Here is a 12,264-nt window from a genome sequence, read left to right on the forward strand (position 1 = left end):
TCAATATACACATCAGATCTTACCCACAAATCACGCTGTTGCCAATCCTTTAGAATCTAAAATCTAAAGGTTTATTTACAAAGGGAAAAAGGTAGAGATGAGAGGTAGAATTGGTTAAATGGAATCAATTACATACAGTAATGGCAAAGTTCTTAGTTCAGGCTTGCAGCAGTGCTGGAGTAAACTGCAGGTTCAAATTAAGTCTCTGGAACATCCCCCGCTGGGATGGGTCCTCAGTCCCTTGTGTAGAGCTTCAGTTCGTAGCAAAGTCCCTCCAGAGGTCAGAAGCAGGATTGAAGACAAGATGGAGATGAGGTATTAGCCTTATATAGACTTTTCCAGGTGTAAGAATCCCTTTGTCCTTACTGTGGAAAATTACAGCAAAATGGAGTCTGCAGTCACATGGACAAGTCTCTGCATACTTTGCTGAGTCACAAGGCGTGTCTGCCTTCTCTTCATGGGTCAATTGTGTAGCTGATGGTCCTTAATGGGCCATCAAGCCAGCTAGGCAGGGCTAACACCAGCTTGTCTGGGATATTTCCCAGAAGCAGAGCATAATACAAAATACAGACAGTACAGAGCCAATACTTATAACTTCAACTACAAAATGATACACAGACATACAGACAGCATAATCATAACCAGCAACCCAGAACCTGGTCTTAGACACCTTATATGACCCCTTTTACTTAAGATTTGGTGCCACTACAGGACCTTGGTTGCAACCCATGTTCTATATGGTCCCAATTGATATCAATAATGTCACATGGTGTTAATGAAGGAACAGGCTATTCTATGCCAGATCATGTGTCTGTGTTAGAAATCCCAGTTTTATTTTGCAAACACCTTGGGACATGCTTTGGGCCTCTGCCCTGTCTTTTTTTTAGCCAAGGGTCCTTCCAGCGATGCTGCCATCATATGAGATCCAGGGCCGGTGCTGTTCTCCCTCTGTGGGGTTAGAGTCAAGCAGGTTGTCAGAGTGGTTGGGTGCAGAGATGAGATCAGAGCTTAAAGCCTTGGAGACTGTATTCAAATATTTAGCCCCAGAGCAGGAACATCCTGGGCTCTGACCGTGTCTGAACCCTGCACAAGCCAGGATCAGCTCTAGAGCTGGAAGGACTTTTCAGTCTCTGATCCCATTTAGTCCTTCGTCTCTCAGCCAAGACTGTCCAAGGAGTTGAGCAGGAAGCACTCATCTGTGGAGTGGATCCCTGTCTGCTAGGAACTGCAGAGAGACTCAGGAAATCCAGCAAAGGGACATGGAAACTGCCACTGGAAAACACAGTGATGGGGGCATGAGAGAGAGATGACCAAAGAATCCTGGTACTGTAGGATCAGTTTTTGCTTTCAATTATATATGTGAAGGTATTAATATAGAGATCAATGTAATAATAGATATATAAATTGTAAATGGAACTCTTTAAGACATTTATTATCAAGCATCTAGAGCCTGTCAGATTTCTTTTCTCATAAGAACCTAAATATAAGTTACAATTTGATCTCCTTAAGGATTTAACTCTCAGTCTAGTCAGATATCTAGAGCCAGTCAGAAAACGTGGATAATTTTGCATCAGAAATCAGAAATGTTTGCAGGGTTTGGCAACCAAAAACTAATTAATTTTCATCTAAAAACTACTGTAAACTGAAAATTGTACATTGCAAACCAAAGAATATTGGGATTTGTAGATTTCAACAAAACCAAACAAAACATCTGAGTATAGGAGATACTTACCCTGAACATCTTTCTTTAGTTCAAAACTTTATTTTCCTACTACTACAAAAAAAATCTAAATTTCCAAGTATCTCTAATTTGAAATGGAGCTTTAAACAAGGGTAAACACTGACTAAGCAGCAGAGCTGATAGCCACAGTTTATGTTTTCTGCACACTAGCACTTTAGACTCAGAGTTGAACCACCCGTTAAAGCCAGTCTAGCTCAGTGTTGCCAAAGGACATACAGGAGGTAAATGGGACTAGAACCCCTATTTCCAGGCCTTGGAAGTTAACAAGATAGACCCAGGACCAGGATTACAAAGGGTTTAAGCACCTAAAGAAGGAGAAAGGTGCCTTGTGGGATTTACAATAGCGTCTCAGCAGGTCAGTTGCCTAACTCCCACTGAATGTTCACAGGATTTAGCCACTTGGCTCACTTAGGAGCATTGTTAAATCCAGTAGGTAACTTTCTCCATCTTTTAATCCTGGCCCACAGATAACATAGAAGCTGGGCTGGAATCAGGTACCCTTGTGGAGATATTATACGCCCTGTGTTATGCTGGGGTCAGACTAGAGGATTAAAATGGCCCTTTTGGCTTTACCATCTTTGTTTCTGTGCCCTTGCCTCTGGGTCTCTGCTTCTGAGCTGTGCAGGGCTCCAGGGCATGAGTCCTGCTAGCCCTTAGGAAATAGACATGGATACAGGACCAGCTCCAGGCACCAGCTTGGCAAGCAGGTGCTTAGGGCGGCCACTCCGGAGAGGGGCGGCAGGTCCAGCTATTCAGCAGCAATTCGGCGGACGGTCCCTCACTCCCGCTTGGACGTTCCACCAAATTGCCGCCGCAGATCACGATCACAGCTATTTTTTTTTTGGCTGTGTGGGGCGGCCAAAACCCTGGAGCCAACCCTGCATGGATAAATCACCTTCCCACAGCAGTTCTTTAATGCCAGTGCAGCTCAAAGCCAGCTACGCACAGCTCATCTGCAGAGAGCAACAGGTTTGAATCTAGTTCAATCACAGAATGAGGGGTGAAAGGATTCTCAGATACCTGTGCCATTAGCTTCTAGATTCTGGTCTATAGACAGATATTGATCAAAACATCCTAGTACTGGATGACTGAATGTGTCTTCTACTGGGAAAAAAATCCACAAAGACTGGTACAGTAAGTTTGCTATTTCAATTAAATGTTATGGGCTCAACATACAGGGAAAAATTAAGATGATATATATGAATTACAATATGAACTGGTTAAGACCTTTACTATCAGTTTAATCAAATGCCTACTGCTGATTGGAATTTTTCCTCCCATCAGGAAAATTTTTACTTTTCACTGAAAACCCTAAATTCATTCCCCCCCACCCCTGTGAGTTTTTGGCAAATGAAACTTTCAGCTGAAAACTGATTTTTTTTTTTAATTTCAGAACCAAAAATGTTTGGGTTTTTCAGTTTTCAGTTTGTTTTACCAAACAATCCCAGAATGTTTGAGAAAAGCAGACAGATTCTGAGATTTGTTGTTGTTTAGCTGAAAAACCACTCTCAATTAAAAAGAACACAGCTGAAAATTTCCAACCAGCTTTAAACTTTAAGTGAATTGAGGAACATTAATATGACCTGATAAGAGCCTGATTTCAAACCCATTTATTCTATTGCAGCTGTTTGTTTCTCTTTCAAAGGGATAGTTGTGAGGAGGTAACAAGTGAATAAACAGTAAAGTTGGCAGCACACATAATGTTTTATACTGAAGAGCCCCTTTAAACCCTGGGTTAGGGCTGAACAAAGCAGTCAAAGCTTGTCTATCCTGATCCCGTTTGGTGGCATATGGGAGATCACTGGGAGTAGAATCCAGACCTCCTGGCCTAGCTCCACACTGCTGTCAGCTGAGTGTAAATGGGTATGCAGAACATAATTAGAGTAAGACACGGGGCTACATTTCCAAAGGTATTTAGTTGCTTAGTGGGATTTTCAGAAGCACCTAGAAGCTCACAACTCATTGATTTCAAGGGGTGTTGGAGCCCTGATTCATTTGAGAATCCCACTAGGTGTCTCAATACCTTTAAAAATCTGCCCCACAGTCCCTCTCCAAAAACCCCTACAGCCCTCGTAGACACGTCAGAGAAGGGGGGGGGGTGAAACAGAGGCAGAAAGAGGGGAGATGAGTGGCCCAAGGTCACAGAGCAGGTCACTGGCACAAACAAGAGCAGAGCCCAGGTGTCCTGACAGCCAGTGCACCGCACAGAACAGAGTAAATGATACAACATAACGATGATGGAGGGATGCTACTAGCCCATTGTTACATGCAGGCAGAAGTGCAGCTCTGGGATTTTGTGCCATAAATCAGTTTGGAAGCAGACAACTGGCCATCTAAGCACAGAACTTGGGGTAGAAACATGACAAAGGAGCTGCCAGTTATGATTCTGGGTGAGTCTATGTCATATTGCCCTGCGAAGTAGGAATAAGGCTGTGTTAGAATTTGACTTTATGAGTTTCATTCCCAAGTTGTGAGCTTGGTGATGGTCGCAATGGAGGGACATTCTTTGCAAGAATTCTTGGATTTGGAGAGTTCTTTTATCCATCCTTCGTACTGCATTTTATCAAGCCACACCATGGGCAAAATCTTCAGATGGGATAAAGTGATGAAGCGCCATTGACTTTAAAGCAGGTGACACAATTTACACTGTTGTGATAACACAACTCACTGATTGTCAGAAGCGAGGAGCAGTAACAACACCTTGTCATTGTAAGTGATGAGTTCTGTGAACCTTTGACATTCATATAATGAGATATTAGGGAAAGGGGAATCAGGGACATTCCCTCTGTCGCTCTAATCCTGATCATTGCCCTTCTCATTCCCTCCACAGCCATCACACAATGTACTGAGGAAGACAATGTCCAACCAAACCACTGTGATTGAATTTCTTCTCCTGGGATTCTCTGATGTTCGGGAGCTGCAGATTTTACACTTTGTGGTGTTTCTAGTGCTTTACCTGATATCCCTGCTGGGGAACCTTCTCATCATCACAGCCACAGCCCTTGACCACCACCTTCATACCCCCATGTACTTCTTCCTGATGAATCTGTCCATCATAGACCTCAGCTCCATCTCTGTCACCATCCCCAAATCCATGGCCAATTCCCTCATGAACACAAGATCAATTTCTTATTCTGGATGTGTCACCCAAGTCTTTTTTCTCTTCTTCTTTGCTTCTGCAGATTTTGCCATACTGATCATCATGGCATATGACCGATACATTGCCATCTGCCAGCCATTGCACTATGAGTCAGTGATGAACAGGAGAGCTTTCATCCAAATGGAAGCCAGTGCCTGGATCAGTGGTATGCTCTACTCTGCACTGCACACCGGGAACACGTTTGCAATAGCTTTCTGTGGAGGCAACACTGTGGATCAGTTCTTCTGTGAAATCCCCCAGCTACTCAAGCTCGCCTGCTCTGACTCATGCCGCTTTGAAGTCGGGTTTCTCATCTTTAGTGTGTGCTTAGCCTCAAGCTGCTTTGTTTTCATGATTGTGTCATATGTTCAGATCTTCAAAGCAGTGCTGAGAATCCCCTCTAAGCAGGGCCGGAATAAAGCCTTCTCCACCTGCCTCCCTCACCTCTTTGTGGTCTCCTTGTAGTTTTGTACGGCTGCCCTTGCGTACCTGAAACCCAACTCAAGCTCAGCCTCAGGTCTGGATCTCATGGTGGCTGTTCTCTGTGTTGCCACCAATGATGAATCCAATCATCTACAGCATGAGAAACAAAGAGATCAAAGGTGCTCTGAGTAAATGGATAGTTTGGAGGTTATTCACTAAGAACAGAATGTCCATATTTCTCCTTCAGTAGCAATTTCATTCTATGTTTCTTTATAAATATAATCAGCTAATGACATTATTGCCTCCATGAGAAAATACTATGCTATCTCTTTATGCTGAAATAGGTATTTACACTAGTAAAAATACAGACAAGCATGACTCAAGAAAAAAAGGAGTTTGTATAGGTTTACACCAATGTAAATAAGGTCGGAATCTATCTATCATATACTGCTACCAATTACCATAAAAGTCTGTCTCATCTTACGTGGGGGTTCCGTTCCACGGTTAGCGCGTAAAGCGAAAACCGTGTATAGTCAAAATTCCATTGAGTTCAATGGCGGGCAGAATAGTTCGCACTACAGGTATAGTATTAAAATGGTTGATTTTCTCTTTTTTTTGTTTTGTTATTTTGTTTTTGCCAACCGCGTAAAGTTGATATCGCGCATGTTAAATGTGCGTAAGATGCGACAGACCTGTACTATCTGAGACCATTGCCTATAAAATCAGTAGCCATAGCAAAGTCCCTAGTGAGGTCTCTGGCTCATCTTATATTTTGGGATAAAAACTCAGACTGAGGTATCAATGCATTTGTTTTTCGTGTTTTTGGTTTGTGTGTGTGTTTGTTAGATTGTTAGCTTATTTTTGCTTAACAGGTTGGCTGGCGGTTTGGTTTTTTTCTTTGTTTTAGGAGGTTTTGGAGGTGGAACGGCCTGATGACATGGTGAGTGTTTGGTGATACAGGATTTTCAGTGTTTGTCCTCTCTTGGGACTGTCCATATGTCATCTTTTTTATGGGGTTTTCTGAGCAAACTGAAGGTTTCCTCCCCACAATGATAAAAGAGAGCAAAAGAGGTTTCTGCATGGCTTAGTTCCTTCTGAAATGATTATGTGTATACTGTTGGGATATTCCAGGGCTTTGTCAATCATGACCTTAAAAACCTCCAAGGAAGGAGATTCCACCACCTCCCTAGGTAACCCATTCCAGTGCTTCATCACCCTCCTAGTGAAATAGTTTTTCCTAATATCCAACCTAAACCTCCCTCACTGCAACTTGAGACCATTACTCCTTGTTCTGTCATCTGCTACCACTGACAACAGTCTAGATCCATCCTCTTTGGAACCCCACTTCAGGTAGTTGAAAGCAGCTATCAAATCCCCCCTCATTCTTCTCTTCTGCAGACTAAACAATCCCAGTTCCCTCAGCCTCTCCTCATAACTCATGTGCTCCAGCCCCCTAATCATTTTTCTTGTCCTCCGCTGGACTCTTTCCAGTTTTTCCACATCCTTCTTGTAGTGTGGGGCCCAAAACTGGACACAGTACTCCAGATGAGGCCTCACCAAAGTCGAATAGAGGGGAATGATCACGTCCCTCGATCTGCTGGCAATGCCCCTACTTATACAGCCCAAAATGCCGTTAGCCTTATTGGCAACAAGGGCACACTGTTGACTCATATCCAGCTTCTCATCCACTGTAACCCCTAGGTCCTTTTTTGCACAACTGCTTCCTAGCCATTCAGTCCCTAGTCTGTAACAGCAAAAGGGATTCTTCCATCCTAAGTGCAAGACTCTGCACTTGTCCTTGTTGAACCTCATCAGGTTTCTTTTGGCCCAGTCCTCTAATTTGTCTATGTCTCTCTGTATCCTATCCTTAACCTCCTGCGTAATTACCACTCCTCCAAGTTTACTGTCATCTGCAAACTTGCTGAGAGTGCAGTCCATGCCATCCTCCAGATCATTAATGAAGATATTGAACAAAACCGGCCTCAGGACCAACCTTTGGGGCACTCCACTTGAAACCGGCTCCCAACTAGACATGGAGCCATTGATCACTGCACGTTGAGCCCGTCGATATAGCCAGCTTTCTATCCACCTTATAGTGCATTCATCCAGCCCATACTTCTTTAACTTGCCAGCAAGAATACTGTGGGAAACTGTATCAAAAGCTTTGCTAAAGTCAAGGAATAACACATCCATTGCTTTCCTCTCATCCACAGACCCAGTTATCTCCTCATAGAAGGCAATTAGGTTAGTCAGGCATGACTTGCCCTTGGTGAATCCATGCTGACTGTTCCTGATCACTTTCCTCTCCTCTAAGTGCTTCAGAATTGATTCCTTGAGGACCTGCTCCATGATTTTTTCTGGGACTGAGGTGAGGCTGACTGTTCTGTAGTTCCCCAGATCCTCCTTCTTCCCTTTTTTAAATATGGGCACTACATTACCCTTTTTCGAGTCATCCGGGACCTCCCCTGTTCACCATGAGTTTTCAAAGATAATGGCCAATGTGTCTGCAATCACATCTGTCAACTCCTTTAGCACCCTCGGATGCAGCGCATCAGGCCCCATGGACTTGTGCTCATCCAGTTTTTCTAAATAGTCCCAAACCACTTCTTTTTCCATAGAGGGCTGGTCACTTTCTCCCCATGCTGTGCTGCCCAGGAATGGAAACAGGGACACAGGCAAGGCTCTGTGGTGTCAAAGCTGGGAAGGAGGACACTGAGGAAGGAAACTGAAATCATGCTTGCTGGAAGTTCACCCCAATAAACATCGAATTGTTTGCACCTTTGGACTTCAGGTATTGTTGCTCTCTGTTCATGTCAGAAGGACCAGGGAAGGGAGAGGGTGAAGGAATAAGCCCCCTAACAATTATGCCAACATAGTCACTAGTGGCCTAGCAGAGGAATGGTCCCTGTGTACCCCAAGGCAGCAATGAATGCAAGGCTGGCTGCTGAACACTGCAAAGCTCAGGAATGGATGTTTCTGTTTGGCCAAGGATGAAGAGAAGAGCCATTTTAAAATCTGACAATAGATCATTTTCCACTTGACAAAGCCCTCAGCTGGCATTTTCAAACTGGCCTCATTTTCAAGACTGCCCAGCTACCACTGACTGATAGATATCCGATGAATAACAGCCTTTCACTTACACCCTGCTGGGACCAGATTGTTCTGCATGATCTAGAAGTGGGATGGTCCCATCTGAGATGGGAGCAGGCCTATATTTAAAAACTTCAAACTCATGAGTGTTTGGTTCTGGGGTCTGTGTTTGGCTCATGTTAAAGAGACAGGGCCATTTGTAGAACTCATTTCTGGATATGGCTGCAGTTTACAAAGTCCTTCAGCGTCAGGAAGGGCTCAAAAATAGTCTTTTTGAATCTGTCTCCAGCCTTTTGGGATGATATTGTTAAAGCCTCTTAGGGGATATCAGACACTCAGGGCTAGATTCACAGAAGGAATTAGGGCCTGAATTTTTAAGGTATTTAAGCATCTAGTGGGACTTTCAAAACACCAGATTTATGTACCTAAATGCTTTTGAAAATCACACCAGGACACCTAAATACCTTTGAAAATCTTGCCCTTCAGTATCCTAATGCTGAACGTTGCAGCACCTAACTTTTAGGCACTTAGAAAATCACCATGACTCATAAAGCCTGTGTTCGGAGCCCAGGCTCCCTGTTCAGTGAATGGGGAGAGGTAAACACCTAAATGGGATCCACAGTTGCCAGCATGCAGTGGGGAGGTGCCTAACCTCACCAATGGGAGATGATGACTAGATGAGTGTGTGTCAAGCCCTGCTCTCTCCCAGAGATAGTCGCCAACGTTGAGCTGGTGGGTGGCGCCTATCCCTGTTTGTGATCATAGCTGGGAACCCTCTCCTTGGGTCAAGCAACTATGGTGTTTTGTGTGACAAGGGGAAGGCCCTACTGTTTAACTTTTAGCCAAGTGGTTAGGGTACTTACCTGGCATGGGGAACAACCCCAGTTCAAGACCCCCCCCCGCCCCAGGAGGAGAAGGGATTTGAAGGGGGATCTGCCACCCAGTGTCCTAACCACTGGGCTGTGGGATATTCCGATGTGGGGTTCCCTCAGTCTGTTCAAGCTGTTCCCCTTTGCCGATGTGGGGCTCCCTCAAGCTGTTCAAGCTGTTCCACTTTGGATTAAATAATTAAAGAATCATTGGGTCAGAGAGGGAGAGAACGAACATGAGAATTACCTTGTAGCTGGTGGTCAGAGCGCTCACCTGGGAGACCCAGTGTCCAGTCCCCTGCTCCAATAACTCTTTAATTATTTATCCAGAGTGGAACAGCTTCAACTGGAGTGACTGTGGGAGCCTCACATCAGCATACCCCTAACACTGATGACATGGACAGTGGCACTGCATCCTTTCTCTGTGCAAGTCCTTGTCAATGTTGATCTCCCTCTCTACTCCATTCATCGGTGTGGTGCCGAAAGTCTCTGACACGTCAGGTCCCAGAATCCTAATTATTGAAATACGCCAGAATCGGAGAGTAATTCCAATGTACCAATTGTAAGGGTATAGTTGACTGGGAAAGGAGAGAAATGGAGACAGTGTCAGAGTCTGGCACCAGTTTGGTGTTAGCCTTAAGCCCTGTCCATATACCTATCCCATATCCAACAGGAACTTAAGCATGTGTTTGCCTTTAAACCTTCAATGGGGCCACTCATATTATTAAAGTTAAGAACATGCTGAAGTGGCCATGGGATTAGGACCATTGTACAGAATGTTGAAAGGGAGTGTGTTTTAAATTCATAATCATGAGAGTTTGGATCAGATCCTCAGCGGGTATAAATTCTCAGAGGATAAGCTGTTTGTAAATGAGCGATGGAGTAAGATATAGTCATAAAAAATCTTTGCTAAATAATGTTTAATAGGGATTGCTTTTAATAAAATCATGATCTGGACATAGACAATCTTTAACAGGACAACAAGAAGAAGAATTTGCAGAATAATCTTCATAGATTATTCATTATCTAGCTAGGTAATATAATTCACTATCAAAGAAATCTATCATTATGACTAAATGAAGTTGTGTGTTAGGACAAGGAATGGTCCTGTCTGTCTGTATCTCTATCTAATCACATACTCTGCTTCTGTCTGTCATATATGTAGTGTACACGACCATGCACAAAGATGATCTTCTAGTACTAATAACAGGCCAACATCTGAGATCCTTCCTCAACTTGGATGTGAGTCGATCTCTCTGTAGAGGCCTGGAGGGGCAGACTACTGAAGGGGCAGCCGAGCCCGGATTGGCTGAGCCCTGATTAGGGGGTGGAGCTAGGCTAGGAGGGGCCTATAAAAGCGGTATGTACATGGTCCTAGCGGGGGAGCCAGAACAGTACTATGTATGCATGAAGTGCCGCCTAATAGAGCTGCTGGAGGAAAAGATCCAGGGTCTAGAGTTGCAGGTGGAAACCCTGGTAGAGCATAGAAGGGGGTTTGAGCAGCTGATGGAGCAATGGCAAGCAGCGACCGAAGGGGAATGCCCAGGGGTACAGGGGGAAGCAGGGGCTAAGGCCAGTGAGGGGGGACTGCCAGATGAGGAATATGGACAGTGGAAGCATGTGACCGTGAGAAGCAGGCCGAGAAAGGAGGAGAGCCAGTGAGGGAGAAATAGAGCTAAGGAACAGGTTTGAAGGTTTGGAGAATGAGGAAGGGGTACAGCAGGTGGTAGCTGATGGTGGGAGGGCAAGGAAAAAGAGAAGAGCGGCTAGTCCGATAGAAAGAGGGTAGGAGTCAATGGAGGCAGCACCAAGTTTGGGCCCAGGGAGGATACAGGATGGCTTAAGGGGAACCACAAGGGATGATAGGAATGGAAGGAGCTTGCAACCAGGGGGAACGGAGGATAGGTTAGAGGACCGCACTGTCCCCAGGCAAAGGCAGGTCTATCTGATTGGGGATTCCATACTGAGAAGGTTGGACAGGCCTGTGACCAGGGCCGATCCAGAGAACAGAAGGGTGTGCTGTCTACCGGGCGCTAAAATACGGGATGTGGACCTGAGGTTGAAAAGGATCCTAAGAGGAGCAGGTAAGAACCCTTTGATCATCCTTCATGTAGGAACGAATGACACGGCTAGATTCTCGCTAGAGAGAATCAAGGGAGACTATGCCAGGTTGGGTAAGACGCTCAAGGAAATTGAGGCTCAGGTGATCTTCAGTGGGATCCTACCTGTCCCTAGGGAAGGGCGCCAAAGGGGTGACAGGATCGTGACGATAAATAGTTGGCTGATGGAGTGGTGTTACAAGGAGGGCTTTGGGATGTATGGGCACTGGGAGGCTTTTGGGGACAGAGAACTGTTCTCACGGGATGGGCTCCACCTAAGTAGGGAAGGAAGTAGACTTCTAGGAGGGAGGCTGGCTCATCTGATTAAAAGAGCTTTAAACTAGACATTGGGGGGAGACGGTTGGGAGAGGTCCAGGTACTCTCCATGCCAAATTTATACATTGAGAGTGAGAACAACAGGATAACAACAGATATAGCCAGAGGGGGACGGTTAGGTATAAGGAAGAGGGGGGGGAACGGATACTAGACCAACAGGTCATACTGGTAGTACTGTGTCCCTACCAAGTTGGGTGAAAAGGGTGAGAGGAGCCAAACAGCAAAAATTAGGATGTTTGATCACCAATGCGAGAAGCTTAGGTAACAAAATGGAGGAGCTCCTGGTCCGAGAATTGAAACCGGATATCGTAGGAATAACCGAAACATGGTGGAACGGTAGCCATGACTGGAGTACAGGTATGGAAGGGTATGTGCTGTTTAGGAAAGACCGATACAAAGGTAAAGGTGGGGGAGTGGCGTTGTATGTCAATAATGAGGTGAAATGTAACGAAATAACTAGCAATGCAATGGATAATACGGAGTCTGTTTGGGCAATGGTCACATTGGGGAAGAAAACTACTAGAGCGTCCCCTGGGATAGTGATTGGGGTGTGCTATAGACCGCCAG

The 12,264-nt window shown here is 44.9% G+C and overlaps 1 pseudogene; it reads left to right on the forward strand.

Moving 5' to 3' along the window:
* The first annotated feature begins 4,598 nt into the window (after nucleotides 1-4,598).
* On the forward strand, nucleotides 4,599-5,553 carry LOC120383808 (annotated as a pseudogene).
* The last annotated feature ends 6,711 nt before the right edge of the window (nucleotides 5,554-12,264 follow it).

Source organism: Mauremys reevesii, linkage group 15 (genome assembly GCF_016161935.1).
Source record: "Mauremys reevesii isolate NIE-2019 linkage group 15, ASM1616193v1, whole genome shotgun sequence".
NCBI lineage: Eukaryota > Metazoa > Chordata > Testudines > Geoemydidae > Mauremys > Mauremys reevesii.